The 7,663-nt window shown below is 40.5% G+C and overlaps 1 non-coding gene across 1 annotated transcript; it reads left to right on the top strand.

Annotated features, from left to right (window-relative positions):
- The first annotated feature begins 7,342 nt into the window (after positions 1-7,342).
- LOC141624348 (small nucleolar RNA R71) lies at positions 7,343-7,449 on the top strand. The gene has a single exon (XR_012534155.1). It is a non-coding gene; the product is annotated as a small nucleolar RNA R71 (small nucleolar RNA).
- The last annotated feature ends 214 nt before the right edge of the window (positions 7,450-7,663 follow it).

The raw sequence follows: 7,663 nt of genomic DNA, 5'->3' as shown, positions 1-7,663 counted from the left end.
TTAACTAAGGGCTTAAATGATGATTAAGTCCCTACTTAAGGAAACGCCGGTATTTTTGGAAGGATGGGCATCTTTCTTGAAGCTTGAAGAAACAAAATTGTCTGCCTGGGAATCCGTGCGTCTTTAGCACGGGACGGGCGGATTCTGGGGTCTCTGCCCGGGCGTCTTGGGGAGAAGACGGGCGTCTTCTGGAGTTGCTGCCCGGGCGTCTTGAAGTGAAGACGCACGGATGTGAAGGTGGAGGACGGGCGTCTTCAGGACAATCCGCACGGATTGTTGTGCAGTTTCATTTCTTCTTCTTTTCTTCCTTTTTCTTCATAAGATCCTTGGGGATTTCCTCGCGGGTGTAAGGATCTTTTCTCATCATTGCCCATTTACTATTGTATGTACAAAGGCCTTCTAATCTTGTCTCTCCTTGATGCTTGGTCATTTGAATTCAATCAATTTAGTCTCGTTTTGCCATGAAAATACAAGGTTTGCACTCCTTTCCTACCAAGGACACAAAACCTCAAAGAATATGCAAAACAAAGAACTAAAGACAATAAATGACCCAAATATGCACTAAAAAGCATGGGAACAAGGCTAATTCGGGGACTAAATATGCTCTAATTATGGTCACATCAAATATCCCCAAACCGAACCTTTGCTCGTCCCGAGTAAAGAGGTGACAAAGACTAGGACCATTATTTAAACTAACCTAATAATATAGTAGATATGAGACAATTAGCGGGTCTCACTCCGCCCCTTCAACTCACAACAAGACAACCATGAGGTAGGATGCCTTCTTGCAAGGCAAGGTGGGTCTTGCCAAAATGGCGATACATCCAAACATTTAGCACACAAAATCAAATAATAGATGCATCTACAAAAGAATAGCCACTTTCCTCATCTAAGTGGTGGAAATTATATACAAGGGAAGCAATTCAAGGGTACACACTCCTTCATAGATGCAATTTCTTCAAACTACTAAGCCTAGAAGGATACCAATAAATCACCTCCAAGTTGTGTCAAGCTAGGGTACCTTTGTCCTCAATCGTTAAATGCTTTTGTCAATAATAGACTCCCTATGGTGCTAGAAACACTGGAGGATCGCGAAATTCCCCCTCTTGCCTAGACAAGAAGAAGGGTCGTCCCCTCTCTACCATGTACAAAAATGGATACGATGGATAAAGGGATCGATAGATATTTGAGTTTCACTTTGGGATTTTGCTTTTGCTTTTGTTTTTCCCCCCAATTTCTTGTGGCATATAACATTTGAGAACACTTTCTTGCCATTTCTTTTTGATTTTTGGCATTTCAACACTTGACAACTTTCAACTTTTCTTTGCATTTCTTTTGAACATTTTCAAAGTCACCCCATATGTAGTGAGGGTGGCTTATATTTGAAGCTTTAGGAGTTCTATTTTTGCTCCTCTTTTCATTTGATGCATTTTATTTGCAAACTTTCTTTCACTTTTCATTTCATTGAACTCAAATTGATTTCTTTTTGTGCCCATTCCCTTTGATGACAAAAAATGTGGTAGAACATGGATGATGGATGGATGGATGCATGGTTTCAAGGGTCACCTTGGAATAAACGGTAGCCAAGGAGTTATCACACCACAAGGTACTCTTGACTAGGCCTTAATCCATGGGTCAAAGGATACTAGCATGACACATCCTGGGGTGTTTTACAAGTATTCTAACAAGAAAAGTCTTAAGAATAAAAGGCATCTACTAGGGCCTATATACACTTCTCAAGTTTCCCAAGTATACGGTTTCGCAAAATTTTTCTAACATGCAAACTATATGCCATGATGCAACTAACATATAAACATCCTAATGCAAATGATTCTACCAACTAATATGACATATACACTAAATACAAGTCCTAAGTTCACATTGTTTGCCACATCAATCAAAATAAAGCCACATAGTCATTAACATAAAGAGGAAAAAGGAGATTAGAAAGATCATACCATGCGGTCTTCAATATCCTCATGTCTCGGATGTGGCGTAGTCGATCAATGTGAATAAGAGTAAAACAAACACAATATATACAAAAATATATACATGACTACACTACAAAGGAAATGAACTTGTTTTTGGTTTTTCGATTTTTCAAATTTTTATGGTTTTTTCGAAATTTTTCAATTTTTTTGGATTTTGGAATAAAAGTTAAGTTAGAATTCCCCATCCCCACACTAATATGGACATTGTCCTCAATGGCCAAAATGATGGGAAATCATGCAAGCATGATGCATGAATTCTACACTAAATGCAAGCTATACTAATCTACACTACATGATGCATGGTTTTTGTTTATGACGGAGAGCGTAATTTAGATTACCTCCCATTGTGTATGCATGTACTTCCCCAAACCGAGTTAGACATTATTTCTAATGTCCTAAGGTTGGGTGTAGTTCATGCAAACACGATGCAATGCATGAAACTAAATTTGTCATTTTGGATTTTCAAAAGTGGGAACAATAAAATAAGAACACCTCAATGGGGCCGAGGTGTTAGTCCTCTATGTTGCTAGGACTACTCCAACCATTATCAAGATAAATAAATAAAACAAAGAAGTAGACAAACCTCAAGAGGGTAGGAGCCTCCAAAGGTTGCTAATCTTCCATCATATCATCATCATCATCTTCCTCAATAGAAGTGGACTCATCACCACTTCCTTCTTCACTTTCTTGTTCACTTTGTTCATCATCCTCTTCTTCTTCTTCTTCTTCACTAGCCTCTTCATCAATGCTATCATCAACCGCATCACCGACAACCTCATCGTCACCCGGAATCTCACCTCTAGATGCACTCGGAAAGAAGACTTCCCTATCCGTCCAACTAGGCAAAGGACATGAAGGATCAAGTAGTCCTTGCCTAGCTAAATGTAGGAGGGGTGGATATTGGGCTAAGTAAGCATCTTCCCGATCCTTAAAAGCTTGCTTGTGCATCTCTTGCATAAGAAGAGTCATATAATCTTTGCTTGCTTCAACACCTTCGGGTTTGAACTCTTGGTACTTAAAAGGATAAGGTGGTGTGACAATGGAAGAGGAGGCCATTTCAATTTCACCCCTTTGTTGTCGGATAATGTATTCGGCCTCTTTTGAGAGGGGAAGGAGATAGTTGGTCCGATGGACACTTAAACGACAAATCTTCAAAGGCAAAGTAAAAGATCTAGCCTCACTAGAGTGAGCCACCCATACTTGGTGTCAAGAGGGTTATGAGAGACCCACTTTTATTTGTTTATCATAGCATCCACATCAATGAGATGACCACCCTTTTTCGCAACATACTTGCTATCCTTGTTGAAGTTCGGATCAAAGTACTTAGCCAAAAGAGTGACTAGACCTCCATTCACAATAACGGTAGTGCCTTGCTTCCCACAATCAACATTTAGCCATCTATCCACCAAAAGCCTTAGAGAATTGAAAGGCTTGGTGAATTCCCTTCCAATATTTAAGGCTGACTCAAGAAGAACAAAATCGAGCTTGGTAAAGTGGTTGGTGTCTTTTCTTGCAATGATGGTATTCCCTATGACCTTGTGCCACACTCTAATGCCCGGATGGTGGACTAATAGAACACGACTAGCATGAAAGTTCTCAAATTTCCTTCCGGAAATCGCCTCCCAAAGAGGAGCGGGGTCATACTTGCCAACATTCTTGAAATAACTAGGTGAATCACTAAGGCCCAATGCTTTACCCATTTCCTCAAAGGTGATGCGCCTACTAAAATTAGCAAGGCGGAACTCGATGTTTTCCATAGTCTCAACCTTTGTAACTTTCAAAGAACTCAAGAATTCTAAGGTAAGGGAGGGGTATGTCAATTCTTTTGTTGCAAATAATTTGCCCAACCCCATGGCTTCAAATAAGGCTCTAGTTTGCTCAAGGACACCCAACTTATCTAAGGCATTTTCACAAATAAACTTGGTGGATAGAAAGGATTTTCTAGCATACTTGGAAAAAGTTTCCCTATGGGAGTTAGATATGAAAATTACCTCCGGATAGTTCGAAAGTTTAGCAATTTCCGGAGTAGTTGATGTTGTTGTTTCCAAGGGAGGTTGTTGTTGTTGCACTTCTAAGTTTGAACTAGCTACCACCATAGCCAATGAGGCTTTCTTTGCTTGAAGACTCTTTTGTCTTGTTGAGAGTGCCTTTGCCTTTGGTGCCTTTGTTGCTCCTTTTGTCCTTGCCATTGATGCTTGAACCAAGAAAAGAGTGAAAATCTTCAATTTACAAGTATACCAAAATCGATTTTAAGATGAAAGGCTTTGCCTTTATGAATTCAAAAATCGACTCAAAGGTTGAAGATTTTGGTGCTTGGTTTGATTTTTGTTTAAAAAAGAGTGATTTAATGTTGTTGAAAGGATGTTTTGATTTGATTTTGATGAATGTGATTGAGGAAATCTTATTTTGGTGATGGAGAGGATGAGGGTTTTGAGTTTTGGGGTTTATGGGTAGTGTTTTGAATGAAGGAATGAAGAAATGAATGGGGGAGGGGGTTTATAAAAGACCCGAAAAATTTGAATTGCAGGGGGGAGACGGGCGGTTTTCCTTCGGGACGCCCGGATTCTGTCTGTTCTAGGCTTCAGGAATCTCGCCTAAAGACAGGCGTCTTTCAGCAAAGACGCTCGGATTGTTCAGCTGTGGGACGGGCGTCTTTCACTGAAGACGGGCGGATTCTCTTCCAGTGATTTTTCTTGTTTTTCTCAGCCAAAAAGACGGGCGTCTTCTCTTGCAGGACGGGCATCTTTTTGAGGATGGGCGGATTCTTTTGCAGGACGCCCGGATTTGTCAACAGTCCCAAAATTTCAAAAATTCAGCTCAGAGGGACGGGCGTCTTTTGACAAATACGCCCGGGTTGCCTGAAGACGGGCGGATTCTCTTGAAAACGCTCGGATTCTGCCCCTTTTACCCGGATTTAGTTCCATCCGTGTACTTGCATATCCCTTGTCATTTTTCATTCTTCAAAATCCCGTGTTCTTCATTGTGGGGGCACTATTAAGGCATGGATAGCCTAGGTAATTGCTATCCCCACACTAAGCTAAAGCACTACACATCAATTGAAATCATTAGTCCCTCCCTCACTTCTCTCAAAAATGATTATTATCTTGATCAAAGCATAAAAATCCAAGAATGACAAAAATGCAATGTAAGAATTAAAATGCGAGTTAGGGAGTTAGAGATATTTACAAATGGTGGTTTAGGGAGGACTCCACCAAACTCTCATCTTTAGTGAGATGTCATGGGGGCATGTCCAAGGTGTTGTTGATGTTGCTCAACACCTTGAAGAAGTAATCAAAAGCTTGTTCATTATCATGATAAAGATCTTCAATAGATCTTTGCCCTTGTTGTCGGTCTTGATCGATAGCATTACCAATATAGAGATTGAAAATCCCTTCAAACTCATCATCCCAAAGACCACAAACTTCATCTACTTGATCACTAAAGATCTCTTGAGTTGATAGAGACAACTCTCCCATTTTCTTGTCTTGGCCAATGAGGCCATCCTCTTCATTGCTTGACTTTGGTGAGCTTTGCAAGCTCTCTTTGTCACAATTCACTTGCTCTTTGAATGGAGCATCTTCAATTTTCATCTTCCATTGAAATTCCGACTTCTTCCTATCATCCTTCCGGCTATAATGATCAATCATAAAACATGGTTCATGTAAACGGGAAGCTCTCATGGTCTTGTCAAGATTGAAAGTTATGCTCTCATCTCCCACTTCTAGAGTGAGCTCTCCATGTTTTACATCAATCACCGCACCCGCGGTGTGTAAGAAAGGTCTTCCTAGAATGATTGGAATGTTGGAATCTTCTTCCATGTCAACAATGACAAATTCCACCGGGATGAAAAATTTCCCAATTCGTACGGGAACATCTTCCCATATCCCTAATGGTGTCTTCGTCGATCTATCGGCCATTTGGAGTGTAATATTGGTGCATTTAAGCTCTCCCATCCCCAACCTTTTACTCACCGAGTACGGCATAACACTCACACTAGCCCCTAGATCACGTACGGCTTTGTTGATCGTGGTGTCGCCAATGGTACACGGTATTGAGAAGCTTCCCGGATCCTTGAGTTTTGGAGGTGAACTCCCTTGAAGTATTGCACTACTCACCTTAGTGAAGGCGATAGTCTCAAGCTTCCGGATCGACTTCTTCTTTGTGAGGATGTCTTTCATGTATTTCGCATAGGCCGGCAAGTGATTGATTAATTCCGTGAAAGGAATTGAGACTTCCAAATTCTTCACAATTTCCATAAATTTTCCAAGTTGGTCATCAAATTTGGGCTTGGCTTGACGACTTGGAAAAGGAAGTCTAATCACAATGGGCTCCTTCTCTTGACCTTGTCCTCATTTTTCTTTGAAATTTCTTCTTTTGATGGTTCTCCATCCTTGGAGTTTTGCACAATTTCTTCTTTGTCACTAGCTTTCACAACTTCATCCTCAACTTGCTTCTTCGGTGCTTCATACCTTGTACCACTCCTCAAGTGAATGGCACTAACCGTTTCATGTCTTGGGGGATTACTTTGAGGTGGTAATTGCCCCTTTTGTCTTTGTGAGTTTGAGGATGCTAGTTGAGTCAATTGGGTTTCCAACATTTTGGTGTAAGCTAGGATGTTGTTGATGGTGGTTTCCTTTGCTTGACTTTCTTTTTGCATTTGAGTGAAAAACTCTTGTTAATTTTTTTGCATTTGAAGGAACGCTTTTTGAACATCAAAACCTTGGTCATTTTGTTGATTGTATGGAGATTGATTTTGGTAACCTTGGTTTTGGTTGTAAAAGGGTCTTTGATTTTGGTTTCTCATGGGAGGTGGGGTGTATGTTGTTTGAGGGTTTTGAACATTTTGGCTTTTGTATGAGAGATTTGGATGGAACTTGGTGTTTTCATTGTAATAGTTGGAATAAGGGGTACCATTCTTGTATGCTTGGAAAGCATTCACTTGTTCATTTGTTCCCCTACATTCACTTTGGTCATGTCCCAAAGTTCCACAATTCTCACATATCCCACTTGGGATTGATGAAGATGCCGTCATGGCATTAACATAATGCTTTGGTGATTTTGAGGCTTCTTCAAGTCTAGCCATAGCTTTTTCAAACTTTAAATTGATGGTATCAATGTGAGCACTAAGTTGAGCACCCAATTGAGTAACGGAGTCCACTTCATGCTTTCCTCCTCTAGTAGCCTTGCGAGGTCTACTATGTTGTGAGTTATGGACCGCCATTTCCTCAATTTTGTTCCAAGTTTGATTGTCATCAACTTCGGTGAACATTCCATTTGATCCCATGTTGAGAATGTTCCTCGAATCTTCATAAAGACCGTTCCAAAATTGTTGTACCAAGAACCACTCGTTAAGTCTATGGTGGGGACATGAGCGGCAAATTCCTTTGAATCGCTCCCAAGCTTCATACAAAGATTCTTCATCCCTTTGCTTAAAGCCCGTAATTTAAGCTCTTAGCATGTTACTCTTTTCCGGTGGATAGAATTTTTTGTAGAAAGCTACAGCCAACTTTTTCCAAGAATCAATTCCGAGAGTGGCCTTATTAAGGCTTTTCAACCATTGTTTCGCGGTGCCAATTAGAGAAAAAGGAAATAAGACCCATCGAATTTGGTCTTGAGTTACACCGGTTTGAGAAATCGCATCACAATAATCGCAAAAAGCCTCCATATGAGAA

The sequence above is a fragment of the Silene latifolia genome, chromosome X, assembly GCF_048544455.1.
Source record: "Silene latifolia isolate original U9 population chromosome X, ASM4854445v1, whole genome shotgun sequence".
Lineage (NCBI taxonomy): Eukaryota > Viridiplantae > Streptophyta > Magnoliopsida > Caryophyllales > Caryophyllaceae > Silene > Silene latifolia.
The sequence above is the reverse complement of the archived record's forward strand: the minus strand, read 5'-3'. Positions and strand labels throughout refer to the sequence as shown.